At 41.1% G+C, this 15,376-nt stretch overlaps 1 long non-coding RNA gene across 1 annotated transcript; it reads right to left on the bottom strand.

The window, feature by feature from the left end:
• Positions 1-660: 660 nt before the first annotated feature.
• On the bottom strand, positions 661-12,086 carry LOC133219392 (uncharacterized). Its single transcript, XR_009727427.1, has 4 exons — positions 11,949-12,086; positions 10,209-10,291; positions 8,179-8,295; positions 661-3,272 (listed from the first exon to the last, which is right to left on the bottom strand). It is a non-coding gene; the product is annotated as an uncharacterized LOC133219392 (long non-coding RNA).
• Positions 12,087-15,376: the final 3,290 nt, after the last annotated feature.

Here is a 15,376-nt window from a genome sequence, read left to right as displayed (position 1 = left end):
TAGTTCATATGGGGTAACAGGAAGGAATATAAGCATAACGAGAACACATCAAATGTGGTATATGTAGGGGGATTAATAGGGCAAGAGACATAACAGAGAAGAAAAATTATGATCTATCATACTGCATGTAATTTTTAGGGTTCAGCAAGTCTTTGTGTGTAGGTTTCTATTTTGTAGTTGTTTCCCTCTCTTTTTCCATTAGATGCCAAAAATCCTTATCATTTTATCCATTGCTCATTTCCTTTTCCCCTGTGTTATTTCTTCCCATTTTCTGAGTATCTGTAAAACTCAGTTTCACAGAAGTTTGTTTTTCATACATTCCAGGCTGTAAAATATAGGAGGCAATTGTTGCTATATCTCACAGATGTGAAGACAGATCTAAAACAGAAATAAAAATGTTGAATGGCTGATGTTTTTTCATGTATAGACAGATCTCATTATAAAACTATAAAGAATTGTCCTTCCTAGATACATAGTTCAATTAATACTGGATATATTTAGTTTTCAGAGCACCTCTCCCACAAATGCCAAGGTAAAATAGGAATATCCAGTTGTTATATAATAGGAGGATATTTATGAAAAACAAAGCTAAATTCAGCAAAGCACTGTTCATTTAGATGGATGAGTTGAGAGATAGAATTAATTCTAATTTTAATGTAATTAATTCTAATTTTAATGTGAATTTGTACATGCGTGGTTTAGAAGCCATACAAATAGCTTAGTTAGCTTTTTAACGAGTATGGAGAGTATGCGACCTGATTATTTTGGTAGACATGGCAGGCCTGGTTTTACTAGTCTGTTAGCTGTACAACTCCTTGGCTCACAACAGCTTTGCATGGCATAGAAGGGAGGTGATATCTGCCTTCCTTCGTATGACTAAGTTACTCTGTCATGAACTTAGTGTATACAAATTAAGATGAAGGACAAGATTCTTCATTCCACCCACAAGAAGGGGTAACTCATTTGAACAGAGAAATATTTCAGGCATAGCTTGAAGGGCATTTTGAACTAGTACAGACGTGTTCATTCGGTGACAAACACTCCTCTAAGGTTTACATACTCCTACATGGTCTATTACATAGGAGAATGCTACCTGGTTAATTTGCGAGACTGGATTTCTCCTTCAGCTTACAAAGTGATGGGAAATGCATAGATGTGATACAAAAAATCTTCTTCTACAAGAATACAGATCAAAATCCCCAGAGAAAAAAGAAATCTGCCCACTACATAGCTGTTGCATTTGGCATTTGTTATATTCAAATCATGATGCATGCTCATTGCACTGCAACTAGTTGCACAGTGCAACTAGTCCTTTTTATTTCACATTTTAATTTCCCACATAGAAAGAACAGCTAATGAGTAGGCTCTGCTTCCTTCACACTAATAGCGTCTGCCTTCACCAACACTTTTTCCACTTATGAAGCTGTTCTTTATAATAATACAATTTCCCAGCTTTCTTCTGCCATCATTGTCCAGCTCCCAGTGAGACCTATGGCATGACACAGAAGATGAGGTAACAGTTCATCTGACATGTTCTTTTTCTTCCAAAGTTAATACCCAATTTAAAATACACAGAGGTCAACTTAAGCTCACAAGTTGTCAGCAGCCAGCAAATGAACAGGAACCTACACTTCAGGCAACTGAGAGTCTTACATCTTGCAAAAGTGTAATTAGTCTGAGGCCATTAATATCTTCACTTTGGGAAGATATCTTCAGCCAGGCTTCAGAGAAAGGCACCACTACCTTCAGTACTAAGGCACCTTTCTGAGGAACTCATGGAACAGATTTTTCACACAATGTTCAAGCCATAGACTTTGAAGCAAGCAGGTGGTTCAAGAAATTTTAATCCACTTGCATTTATGAGTTGACATTCAAGAATTGTCTCTCTCTTTAAAACCATCAATCAAAAGTATTTACAGAATCATGATTCATGATTCTGTGAATCAAAAGTATTTACAGATTTAGTAATTGTCACTAAACAGACTTGGCTCTTGGATACAGGCACATCTCTGACTGGCACTGTAAACTTCAAAGGCTTTCTATGTCAGCCTGCACTTCAGCACATTAGGTTCCATCTCTGTGAGGAGGGTGACAATCAAGTTCTTGGTGCAGCAAATTTTTTAACCGATAAACTAAATTTATGAATTGAGTCAAACCAAGAAGCTCTAAAACAATCACCAATTTACATGTATTCACTGTTCCTTAAAAGGACTAGTTGTTTGACTTGTAACTTGTATTTTACCTTGAAGAGTGGTGGGTCATTTTTTGACTTGGTCCAGGGACTAAACTTTCAGGATATGCTGGGAACCTCTCTGTTTACCAAGCTCAATTAAAAAAGGTGCCATGTTCAGCATTTATGTAGTGTTTCAACAGACTTTATTTTCTCCTTAAGTGATTTAGTTTTGCCTGGATACACATGTCCCACTCTTTGTTACGCAGAACTGTAATTGCACAGAAACAGGGACAGATCATCAGCCAAGGTGTGATACATCCATTAAACAAGTCATTTCAAATAGCCTTAAATAAATGAAATGTTCTGTAAGTAAAATCAGATTCTCACCTGCTTTAAACGTTAAGCTGCCAGGCTGTATGAGAAACAAACATAGTACCTGTTAATAAAAAGAAATGCTGACAGCAGCAAACAAAATAGCATAGCCATTAGAAAAGCCAGAAGCCTTCAGACTTTTTTATCCACCAAAGATTCAGGGAAGGTTTTTATGTCTTAACTGCTGTAGGAGAGCTAAGCAATTTATCAGATGAGAAGGATGAATACTTAAGAATCTGCCAACAAATTTCAAGATCCAGATCCTTAAAGCATTATGTTTGATTAAAAGTTCAATACTAACTAAATGAGAAGATGTAGCAGTACAGTGCAAAAAGACAGCAAGTTACAGGATTTCTTAACAGAGACTGTCCAGCCCAAAGACGCAAGAGTTCAGTGGCCATTTAGAGGACTCTCTAAAGTAAATCAGTCAGGGCATACATTATCTTTGAAGTCCGTTGGTGACCTTTCTGAAGTCCAGTTTTGGGTTGATCCAAAACTGTGAAATTGTAAACACAGTCCCAGATATGGGTGAAGGTGCACCCACAACTTCAAATGCCTGAGCAACTACAATCTTGCAGATACAGCTGACAAGCTCCTTGTGGTCAGCCTGTGAGACAGCTGTGGGGTCAGCACATGGCACGTCAAAGGGCCTGCAGTATTTGCACGTGTTCCTGAGAGCACTCTTCAAATGTACAGGCGCAGGCAACACAGGTGTTATCACCTACAGCTGACAACCACAAGTGGAACAAAGCATTAGTCAGAACTTGATGTCATATAATTTGCCTGGTATAAGCATGAGCAAGACCTAGCCCCAAAATGTCAGATACATCATCTACAATATTCTTGAAAAACAAAAGCCAGCTATGACAAAGAACATGTAAGGGAACAGAAAGGACAGACTAATATTCCTAAGAACCAGTGGCTGAACTGGTGGCCCACAGGGTAGGCATTAGGGAACACAAGATTGTCCTAACTCACCACCTTTTGTGCAGAAGTTCTGGAGGAGACAAGGTGTGACAGCTGGTGAAAACTGGTACCTCCCTCTGCATCTCTGTATTGCACCCTGTCATGAGAGCCCCAGATGTGGGAGCCAGCCTTCACCATGGAACACTGGGATTACCAGTGCAAGTCAACCCATCACATACTGCCATGGATATCTAAGTTTTCTTGTCTCTCTCACAAGCCTTCTCTGAAGGGTAGCACAGAGATCTGAATTAAGACTTCTGGTCAGGAATCCCCTGACAAGATACTCTTTCTCTCTGTTGACAACAGAGGGAGTCCTTTGCAATTAAAATCTTAATTTTGTTGACCATAACTATTAACTTAGGGAATGTGAAGTCCTTTCCTCAAGGCATTTTCCTTGGGCAAAGTAGACAAATTTTTAAGGTTTAAAAAAATCGTTTTCTGATGTTTTGGGATTCAGCCAAATATCTCTACATAATTTCCCAAAACACTGAGCAACAAAAACTTCTGTTAATAGGAATGAAACATAAAAGCAACCTGAAATCCCAGGGCTGAGTAAAGTAAAACTTCCGGTCACTTCTGGAGTTGTTGTGGTGACACTGTATCCCTTGCAGTGAACATCTTTCTCTGCTGATGTTAATACAACATTTACCTAAACAAAAGTATTTATGCTATTCTTTATTATTGGATTGTAGACAAGACACTCCATAGAGCAGCCTTCCAGTACCTAAAGAGGGCCTACAAAAATGCTGTAGAGGGACTTTTTATAAAAACAAGTAGTGATAAAACAAAAGGGAATGGCTTTAAACTGAAAGAGGACAGACTTAAGATTAGATATGTGGAAGAAATCCTTCACTGTGAGGGTGGTGAGGCACTGGAACAGGTTGCCAAGAGAAGCTGTGGCTTGCTCCATCCCTGGAAGAGTTCACATCAGGTTTGACAGGGCTTGGAGCAACCTGGTCTAGTGGAAGATGTCCTTGCCCATGGCAATGCGGTTGGAATTATATGATTTTTAAGGTCCCTTCCAACCCAAACCATTCTATGATTCTATGAGTTTAGGAGAGGTTATAAATCAAATAAAGTTTACTAAAACATCAAAACTATCAAGATAATACCATTTCTTAATACTGTCATGGCTGAACTGTATTACACTTTGCAGAGGCTATAAATAGCTGTTGAAAGCAGCTTTGTTTATTGTTAAGCAATAAATTTAGCGGGAGGGGGGGATTCCTGTCACAAGGCAGGATATAAGGAAGGAAAAATAACAGTATATTTCTGTTGTTGTCTTTATTCTGTAATTTTATAATCCAAGTAGTTGATGATGCTACTTTCTTGGCAGCAGAACAAGCAGCTATTGTAACTAGAAGAAACTAGACAATTTTTATATGAAACATAAAGTATATGCTTTCTGAAATACTGTGGCAAGATTCAAGGTTATAATAGATATCTGTGGAAAAATCCCTTACACATGAAACAAGGATGAACAGAACTGGACAAGCTAATGTCTTCAGCTTTCTCGTGGGCAAAGTCATGACACTGTAGTCCTATGCATTTTCCTCTGAAGTTGGTGGTGATGTCACGACTCAGAGCTACTGCAGGACAAGATCTGAGATCAGCCATGTCTAATCCTGTCATCTCTATACACCTCCCTGTGAGCGAAGGGCACTGGCAAGGCTGGGCCTTAACTGCCTATATAACAACAGCTTTTTTAATTAACGCTTGCAGCAAAAAACACAGAAAAAAAGTGTAAAGTCACTTGAAAAACATTAATTTCTTGCTGAAATATGGCATATAGAGAGATCAATGGGATATATTTATTTCCCAGCAGTCAGGCATTGCAGATACATTTCTCTTTTGCCATATTGTCTTCCAGCCTCCTCCCTCTCCCAGAATGAATGCATTTGCAAAATTAGAAAGGGAGAGAGGGCAGAGAACATCAGCTGACAGGTTCCTATGGTTTTAAAATCGAGAAAGGTAGTAAACTTTTTGCTTCAAGATAGAGCTTGTTGTAGAGTAATATATAAAATGCAGGAGTTTTGAATTTTTTAATAAATGCATTCCCTTTGGTTTCCTTCAAATTGTGCAGTTGTGTCAAGGTTTCACAAGAAGGATGTACATCACTCACGCTCCAGAAACTGTATCTAGCTATATAGATATTGCTACAGAGTGACAATACAAAGACTTCTGCAGGAGCAGAAGTCTTTCTAGTCCAGGGCACCAAGCTTTTTACTAGGAACTGTGGCAGATGAGCTGCCCAGTTTGCAGCACTGAACCTGGTACCTAGAACTGTCTGGAGTTAGTACCTGCCTCCAGGATAAAGCCAGATACTGCAGGTTCTGGCTTCACACAATTCAGTCTTGCAATTCATCCTCAGTTCAGGTTCATCTTTAAAGCGGTGAACAGACTAGTAATGTATAGCTCAAATGCTCTGATTTTTTTTTCAGAAACATAACATCATAACCATTCAGTGTTTATGGGAAAACAAAACAAAACAAAACATCAAAACCCTCTGAAACCTAGCGTTCTAACTGCTAAGTGTCTTCTATAATTACCACTATCATTAACAACCTAGAAATCCAAACTCCCACCTCCCAGTGCAAAAGACCCACAAGCAAGCAAAATTCCTATCTAGGTTGTTAAACAATATATGGCAGTCTCCCTGAGAGAATCTCTTCTCCCTGTGCTGCGCTATGTGCTGCCCTTGGTTACACATCACTGATCCTGTAAGCGTCTACACATCCGGTTCTTGCAGGTGACACCAAGCATGGCTCCTGTTAGTGCTCACCTGCCACACAGCTCTAGGAAGAGACTTAGCATATCTCCAAGGGCTTGTGCTGATGGATGCCACTTGCCAAGATCACAAGTGCGGGGCTATAGTTAGCACAGACAGCACTTCCAAGACTGCAGAGAAGGCCGGAGACCTAAACCAGTATCTCTAAAAAAAACAGAATACACATCTATGTGCTCCAATAAACACACTGAAGGAATAAAATATGAATTTCCTAGTAAATCTGATTTTTAAAAGTAATTTCTCCACTACTGTAATGTACCTATAGACAAAATACTGCAGGGAGTACAGCAGTTTCAAATTGACACGAGAATTTCTTAAACAGCAATTCAATTTCATTACGTTATCTCAAGAAATAAAATTAACAGGCATAATTAAGGCTTACACAACTCCTTATTTCCACTTTGTTGAAACTAAAAGTAATCACTGTATACACAAAACTACGTAAGATATAGCCTTCCCTTCCAAACCCCATGCAAAATTATTTTAGGTCTTTATAAATACCTACAAGTCACAGAATCACAGAATGGTTTTGGTTGGAAGTAACATGAAAGATCATTCAGTTCCAATCTCCCCAGCATGGGCAGGGTCACCTTCAACTAGATCAGTTTGCTCAAAGTCCCATCTAACCTGGCCTTGAACACTGCCAGGGACAAGGCATCCAAAACTTCTCTGGGCAACCTGTTCAAGTGTCTTACCACCCTCACAATTAAGAATTTCTTCCTAACATCTAATCTGAAACTAGTTTAGAACCATTCCCCCTTGTCCTATCACTACATGCCCTTATAAAAAGTCCCTCTCCAGCACTTTTGTAGGCCCCCTTTACGGACTGGAAGGCTGCTCTAAGGTCTCCCCAGAGCCTTCTCCAGGCTGAACAACTGCAACACTCTCAGCCTGTCTTCACAGGAGGTGCTCCAGCCCTCAGATCATCTTTGTGGCCCTCCTCTGGACTCCCTCTACCAAGTCCATGTCCTTCATATGTTTGGGGCCCCAGAACTGAACGCCATACTGCAAGTGGGGTCTCGTGAGAGCAGAGCAGGGGGAGTCACCTCTCTTGACCTGCTGGTCACACTTCTTTTGATGCAGCAAAGATACCATTGGCTTACTGTTTTCTGAATTCAGAGAAAGTTACAAACATATAATGGTATCCTTATTAAAGTAGGATCAAAACAGGAAACAGAACTTTTTCAGTAACTGGATTCACACTTTGGAAGCCTCTTCTGCAAGAGTAGATGACTATAAATCTCATCACATTAAAAAGACAGTAGAAATCTCTCACTAAAATCTCAGTCCTTTGACTAAGGTTTCTATTAAGCTGTTCTAGACACACGAACAATATACATTTTTTTTCCTCACTCCTATGGAAAATTATGTATGAAGAATTTAAAAGCACTGAGAGTATATGATGGATATCATGCTAACTGAATAGTACAGTTAAGACTTGGTGCATTCACTTCTCACCTAGATCTCTAGCCTGCCCTTCCACACATACCATTGCTCAAAATGTTAACTTCCCTTAAGCCAAATGTTTAAATACATATTATCTGTAGATTTCAGCTATTACAGGAAAAATTTTTGAATGAAACTGTTCATTTCCCCCCTCTTTATCAGCGGTTTTCATTATGCTCTTAATGTAAACCAGAAACTGCAGAATTATTCAGCACAGATGGCATAGCAATAAAAATCTGGACATTTTTCATGTGAATGTCTGTCTTTGGACCTATTTTATAAGCATATGGAATAGAAACCACTACATACTGCAGTATGGTAACACTTGATAGTGATAATTGAGAATGACTGTTACTTGACTATAATGTCAAGGGTTGTTTGACATAAAAGAAATGTCTTGAAACAGGTTATCTATCTTGGCACCATACTTAACTTGTTCTACTTCATCTGGTACAGTAAGAAATCCATCTGCTGTTTTTAAATATCTTCAGTGTTGAGGCTCAAGATGGTGATCTCAAGGATGAAACATCTGAATCTCTCTTCCAGTCAGCTGAAAGAAAGGAGGGGATTTAACTTATAGGAATTAAACTCTTCTAAAAGATGGACTTGCACTACAGAAATTAAATTCTGCCCTCCTAAAAGAAAAGTACATCTTGCTATATGAATAAGCATGAATTACTATTATTTTGGAATAAGAAAGAAAAAAAGAGGACTTAGAAACCATTTTAGGCCAGCAAGTCACAAGAGTTACCACAACAAAGACAATGCAGCACTGTAAAGAGACAGCCAAGTTAACTTTAAGCTGCTGGTCATGTATTAGACATTTATATTAGAAGGCTACCCATGACAGCAGGGAGTGGAGTGTTAACCACCTAACCTGCTGAGAGCCAATTACTCCATACCAAAGTCTTGTATTGCCACTCCTGATACCCCAATGGCTAAGTTAAAGCTAGTTCAAATTATTCCAGTGCATTATTTCTAAAGAATTTTTAACAGCAGTTTTTGAGATTGTAATGCACCTCACAGTGACAATTCCTACATATTCTCTAAAGTTTTAAAAAGAAAATGGGGGTTAGTCCAAACTTGAAAAGGTCCCTCAAATTAGGAGGTAGCAATTGCTGCAAATCAAGAAGCATTTGAAATACACTTCTAAGAAAATCAGTTTATTCAGTCTTTCAAGTTGCAAATTACATTTTTTAAGTGATTGTTATGAAATTTCTCATATAGTATTCGCATATATACAGCTTCCTTACATTTTTAAATGACTTCGATTCCTGGTGTTAGAATAATTCAGTTCGTTGTATAGCTATCAGATGATAATTTTAAAGAACCTGACAGAACGCAGAACCATTTGCATGAGGTACCTAATTTTTTTTTTCTATCTGTCCAGCCCAACTAAATCCGAACTTACTCTCAAAGAGTAACTGTCACACTGTTGTGCTTCTATGGCATTAAGCACAACTGTACTTCAAGAATCTCTGGGAAGAACTGAGCTGGCACTATTGAGCACAAATTATATTATAAAAAATGACCTTCTATTAGACGTTAGCAATAACTAGAAAATTTTAAGAAACATAAAGCTTTTAAAGAATAATATTCTAAGATTCCTCCTGTGTACCAGTATGATTGCAGTTTTTCTTGTTCAGTTAAAACCGAGCACACAACTGCTGCTTACTATTCTACTGCTCTAATACAGGTTATTTAAAATGCCTCACATAAGGTCAGTGAAGGTTTTGGCTAGGATTTCTACAAGTTCTGAGTACCTGCCATTCCTCTGAAACCTAAACTTCTGGTATGTGAGATTTCTAAAGAGCCAGTCTGTGACATCTGACACAGATCTTACTGTAGGCTGTAGATGCAGTAGTGGTACTTCTCCTTAAAACACTGAACCCTAAAATAAAGCAAGAGCAGAAGTAGACACATCCTGGTGAATCAGGATGCTTGGAAATGCTCTGGAATACTACAAATCAGACATGAATAATTGCAGTATCCAACAGATCTCATATGCTCCCAAAAATAAAACCTGGCCTGTTCTGCAGCTCTACCAAAAAGTCACCTTCCACTACAAGGCGCTTGCTGTCAAATTAGTTGCCCCTTGAGGAACCAAATTATATGCTTCATAATCTATGTTTAAACCCTTGCTGCTACATGATCAGGCTATTAACACCATCCACTCACACATTCTTTGAGATTTGGGACAATTCCACAATTACTACACTCTGGCTGGTGTTAAATTTCAGAGCCATTTACTCTGTATTAATTACATCATGTGACAGTATGGTATGACTAACTTCTTACTGACATTATCCACAGCACATAATATATGCATAGGACCTCAGTGACAGAGTATTTTTTTATGCCATACTTTGTCTGACAGCTAGTGCTACAGTTCAGTAATTTCTAAACTAGTGAAAGAAACAGCAGCTAGTTTACGGTTACTATTCAGCTTTAAGAAGTACTCACGATAGAGAGCATTATATGAAATCTCATTATTACTCTGCTTCCTTTTATTATTCCACTCTGCCTGTGCTGTGTCTCCTTCTCTTCTGCAGATGATAATAAGAACATGAAGAGGGACTAGGAATGACATGTAATAGTATATAAAAAGGCGAGTTTGAAAGTGTGAGGCCTAAAATTGCTCTTCACTGGTGTCTTACACGTCTTTCCTTCTTGCCACATTTTAAGCAGCAAATGCAAGCCCTTAATCATTCTTAGCTCCCAACCAGTGAATTTAATAAGAATACTGGAGTACCTTAATTTGATTTCCTGAGATGGTGTGAAATGGAAATACTAAAAAAAAAAAGAAAAAAGAAGAGCATAATGACATTTCCTCTCTGTGCCACTTTCGTACCAACATCTCTTTACCTGTAAAAGTGTTCAATATTAATGTCCTATTTTAATAATCAAAGGAACTCTTTATGCCATCAATGATTTCTTATTAAGATGAAAATAAGAATAATGTCTGATCTTCTGGCAGAGCCTGAATGCACTTCCTTAATTAGCCAGACTTCATCTAACATCTGACAAGACTTCCCTCATCATAGGAAAACTGATCTAGAATTATCTTCTGAATTCACATTTGTAGTCAGCAATAAGGGGCTAGAATTGCGTGTTACCCACCAAAATCATATTATAATTTTTGTCACTAAAAATCAGCACACATTCTCCTTAACAACAAGAAGTATGAATCCTTTGGTTTAATTGCTTTATCACTATTTCGTTAACTGGTTGTGACACTTGAATTCCTTTTGATGCTAAAATGAAATGTTCCATGCTAGTCAAGCAGAACAGTATTTCACAGACTGAAGAATCCACTTCTGACTGCTCATTAGGTGAGTTTTACTCCATGCTTTCTCTCTCACCAGTTCATAGGTTTTGCATTACCTCCCTTCATCTTTTAAATACATACATTCCAAAATGTAAATCTATAAAGTATCTACGGTGATTACCACATCTCACCTGTTGCTGTCATTGTATGGCCAAAAATTAACCTTCCAAGTGCTTCTTTGCTATCTCAGCTTGAGTATCAAAATCCTTGAGACAAGCACCAAGACTTGCCCTCAGTTTTAGAGAGCTTGCTTTCCTTGCAATCAATAACAGATTAAGAGTAAATTATTAATATTTCTGTCTCTTTCAGACCTTCAGTTGTATAGAGCAGAATTTTGCTAAAGCCAGCAGACGTCTCAGTTCAAACTGAAGGAGAACTGCATCTCACGGTAGCAGCTTTACTATCTTCATCATGCATTTTGGCAGGCCAGCCATAGATGTAGTTAAAGGCACACTGAAAACTCAAAGAAGATAAATAGGTACAGATGTTTTCCACCCACATTCAAAAGAGCAAATGCTCCCAAAGGGGCTGAACATATATGCTGGTCCTTACTCAGCAGAGTTAACTCCCATAACATATATTCAATTATTTCAAATTCAGCAGGACTGTTCATTGTATTAATTTAAAACTTCAGCCTGATGAGATTTGTTTAAATGAACTAATCCAGCTAAACATAAATGGAATGTATGGCATTACCAGAGCATTGCCTCACAAATCTGAAATGTTCCATCTTCTGAATAATTAAAACAAAGATACAATCTAATTATAAGACAATAACCATCTGACTAAAACTTAACTTGGGACAATTACTGCCACCTACATTTTCATTATTTTTATTTATATAGCTTAGATATCCAAAAGATAGCAACTATAACCTGGCCAGAATAGTGCTCCACTGTCTCTGTTGACCACCCAGATGCAAAAGGTCCATTTTCCTTGTTATTTCTTAAGAGTTGAGTTTTCAGTCAGATTCCTTTACCTGCAGCTCAAAGCTCTGCTGCTCTTTCCACAGAGAGTAAGTGTCCCTGATGCCAGCCTTCCCCCAGTGATACAAGTCAACCCTGGCAGCTCTGCTTCTGCCGGCAGGGCTGCAGCCGTGCCCAGCCGCAGGGGCGCCTTACTCCCCAGTGGCCTGTATCAGACTGGAGGCTAAGCATGGACCCCAGAGTGCAGCTCCCTCAGAAAGGGAAGCGAACAGTGCGCCCTCACAGCTGCTCCAGGCCCCACTGCACTCACCAAGCGCTAGGTTTACTTCCCCGAGACACTGTCCGGACCACATCCCCGCCTCAGGCCACATTCTGCCTAGGTTCACCTCCATCCTTCTCCAGGTCAAACCCTGCTCTTTGCAGTAACCACAAACCTTAAAACATTTTAAGGATTTTTTGAGGAGTTGCAGGTTTCCTCTACAAAGAAGATGGAGATTCCCTTTTCACAAGGTGTCACATGGAAAAGCCAAGGGGCAATAGGCACAAGTTATTCCCGGGGAGACTGCAACTGAACATAGGAGGAAAATTTTTCACAGTGAGCATAATTATCCACTGGAATAATTTCCTCAGTGCTGGGCACTTTAAGATTTGACTGGACAGGGCGCTGGGGCATCCAGTCTAGGTCATGATCCACCTAGTAAGGTTGGACCAGAGGACCCTCCAGGTCCCTTCCAACCTGTATTCTGTGACTGATTTATTTTTGTTGCTGTTGTGTTTGGATTCCGGTTTATTCCGTTCGAGGTTCTTCATTTGGTTTTGTTGCTGCGGCTGGAATGATTTCTGAAAAGACCACTCGCAATTCCTTCTCTGCCTACTCTTGCTGAGGTCTCTGGCAGCCTTCAGAATTCTACATGGCCTCGCACAGGGCTCAAAACCAGGTGCTCTTTACTACACAGAACTTCATTTTTAATTACGGCTGGTTCGGAACGCACGCTCGCCTGCCACGATCCGCTCCGCGCATGGACACCAGCGCAAGGCCGGCAGGGCAGCCCGCGCCCGCTTCCCCCTCAGCAACCCTCCACAGGGTTAACGTGCAGACGTGACCGTTCCGCTTTCCACGCGCGGTTCTGAACTGGCCGCACTCAAAATCACAGCCAAGGCCTGCCCCATAACCAACGGCTCCCGCGCGGACCCGGGGGGCGGCAAGACAACCCCACAGCCACCACAGCCCTCAGCAGGCAATGGCGGCCACACCCGCCACGCCGGGCGGCCACCCCCCTTTGGCAGGCAGCTCACGGACAGCCGCGCGGGGTCCTCCCGGCTCAGGTCACGTACGGCGCGCAAACCGTGGCCCCGCCCATTCCCGTCCGGCCACAGCCCACGCTGCGGTAGCGCCATCTGCTGGGCGCGCTGCCCGTAGCGCCTCGCCTCTGGCGTAGCAGGGCCGAGCTCGGCAGGGTGGTGCTGCCAGCGGCGGGCCCGCGCCCTCAGCAGCGGTTGTGTTTAGCCTGTCGCCTCGCCGTGCTGTGCTCCAGGGGAGGGCTGCTGCGCCGTGCCGGCTGGTTACCGCCTGCGCTTGTCTCCATTGTACGGTAGCGGCATGGCCGAAGGGACCGCGTGGCTTCCGGCGCGCTGGGCTGATGGAAACCGTCGTCCTGCTGCGCCTTCCTCCCTGAGGAGCCCTGCGCCGATAGCCGGACGAGGCATCCCGAGTACAGCCATGGGAAAAGGCCATTGTCAGCAAAGCGCACTTAGGGGAGATTCAGGACGGGCAACTGACACGGTTTTCTGTGGAGCAGACAACTTTAGTACGTGACTGGTTGCGTCGGTATTTGCATGCTTCCAGTCAGGTCAGTACAGTTCAAGACTCATATGCAGAGGAGAGTCACTGCTGGTTCAACCAGGCATATGGTTGGGGGGGTTTGACCCACTTGTCACCCACTGTAATGTTTAGAGCAACATGATCTAGTGGAAGGTGTCGCAGCCTGTGGCAGGGTTGTTGGAACTCGATGATCTTTAGCGTCTCCTCCAGCCAAAACCCTTCTGTGATTCTGTGAAATGTCTGAGACCCTAGAGAGGCAAATTATGTTTATAGTTAATTCCATTAAGTCAATACACCTATTCCTGAAGTGAAGGAAATACTTTCCTAGCACAGATTTAAGGCTTTCAAGTAAGATTACCAGATTTACAGCCAGCTTTACAGATCGTAAGGGTGAACATGACTGTTGAGCATCTTTTTTTTGAGGTGAAAACGTCCTGAACCAGAAGGGAAGAAAAGAGCAGCAGTTCAGTCCGTGCCCTATCACCCTAGCTTCCTCCCAGCTCAGCAAAGGGGGGCATGCACTTCCAGTTACTGGCAAGGAAGGGTAAGGAAGAGGGCAATACAGTCAGACTTGAAACCTTTTCTTGTGGCTGGAACAGTCTAGGATCACCCACTGCACTTGTGCCCAGGTGCAGCCCTGGCAGCACATATTAAGCACACCCTCAGTATTGCTCCAGCACAGAGGCAAGCCCTGGGTGTCCTGCTGTAACGGCTAAGTGACCTGCACAAGCTACCCTGAGCCACCTGTTCACACTGCAGTGCAGCCCTGGCCTTTGATCCTCTGGGTCTCGTCCATGTTATTTCTTAACAGAACCACAGTTACTGTTTGAGGGAACGTGAGGTACTGAAAAAGACTGAATTTTTGCTTGCTATGGGAAATGAGTAAGCTGCTCTTCCTGTAAGGACAAACAAAACAAGCCTATGGTTTCATTTATCTGTATGCATCTTCAGCAAAGTTGTTGCTGTACCAACTTAGTATATACTCACTGATACAGTTTTTGTCTCTTTCTTGGACCTTTCCAGGTCCACAGTCATTCTAAGAGATCATCTCTGAGGCCTTTCCAAATTCTTCAGCATCTTTTCTGAAGCACTGAAATCAGAATTAGACATAGCATTCAGCAATGATCTCATCGTTGGTGCAGAGAAACCAAAATAAAATCTTCACATCACCTCCTGAGTAATATCTCTGTATTAGGACAGTGGAGTGAGGCTGCATATATGTCTACAGAACAATTATACTGGGTCAATTTTTAGCTTTCTGACCAGAAAAGGAGATTGCTCATCCTATTTAGTTCTAATTAGCTGTTTAGTTCCAGAAGAGGGCCCTTTCTTCTGAAACTTTACCCATAGTGTTGGCATAGAAAGTCCAGGTCCTTTTTTCTCACATTGACCAATATATACTGCTTTTCACCTGAGTTCAGTTTTTAATCTGTAACTCACAGTATTACTGAGAGCTTGCATGACGTTCTTTGTTGTATGGTGCCTAGACTTGTCTCATGAATCTTACCAGCCAGTGTAATTCTTGTTGGGACTAACACAGATTTGCTCCTCATTT

Source organism: Neopsephotus bourkii, unplaced genomic scaffold (assembly GCF_033783945.1).
Source record: "Neopsephotus bourkii isolate Nb327-2 ecotype Australia unplaced genomic scaffold, CSIRO-AGI_Nbou_v1 NB_1350, whole genome shotgun sequence".
In the NCBI taxonomy this organism is placed as follows: domain Eukaryota; kingdom Metazoa; phylum Chordata; class Aves; order Psittaciformes; family Psittacidae; genus Neopsephotus; species Neopsephotus bourkii.
This window is presented reverse-complemented; position numbering and strand designations above follow the sequence as displayed.